We start from the raw sequence: 779 nt of genomic DNA on the forward strand, positions 1-779 counted from the left end.
ACTGACAATGCTTCAAGGGCAGGATGTAGGCCTACAGCTGGAGAAGCATGAGCATGAAGCCAGAGCCGGCACAGGGCACATACAGTAAGTACAAGGGCAAGGGAAGCATGGAGGAATGAAAGACCTCTGGGAGCTGGAATTGGCTTCTTGGCTGGGCCTTGAAACAGGAAGACGTCACTGGGAAGAGCCAAAGGAATGAGGTTCCAGAGGCAGATGCAGCCGTGGAGATGGAGGGCTGCAATAAGGCTTTCGCAGAAACCCACAAAAATGGGACAGATCATGTGAGGGTTCTGGCTGGTTGACCACATCACACGTACAGCATTTGTGGCTCTTTCTCTGCCTAGCAAATCTAGTCTCCTTTAGGGAATCTATGTCATCACAGTAGAAACTGGTTCCATAGTTAGAACAAGTGGCAGAGCAAGTGGCCTAGGCTAAGCCAATGAGTACTTTAAAAATATTTATTTATTTGAAAGGCGGAATTAGAGAATCTCCCATCCTTTGGTTCATTCCCCAAAAGGCTACAATGATTAGGACTGGGCCAGGATAAATCCAAAAGCCAGGAACTTCTTCCAAGTCTCACATGGGTGCAGGGGTCCAAGCATTTGGGCCATTCTCTTCTGCTTTTCCTAACACATTACCAGAGAGCTGGATTGGAAGTAAGAGCCTTCAGGACCTGAACTGGTGCCATGTCCTAGCATTGCAGCCAGCAGCTCAAATCTGTGCCACAATGCCAACCCCCCAACCATTGGATACTTTCTATGCTTCTGGTGGCGATGGTT

This window comes from Ochotona princeps, chromosome 14 (genome assembly GCF_030435755.1).
Source record: "Ochotona princeps isolate mOchPri1 chromosome 14, mOchPri1.hap1, whole genome shotgun sequence".
Classification (NCBI taxonomy): domain Eukaryota; kingdom Metazoa; phylum Chordata; class Mammalia; order Lagomorpha; family Ochotonidae; genus Ochotona; species Ochotona princeps.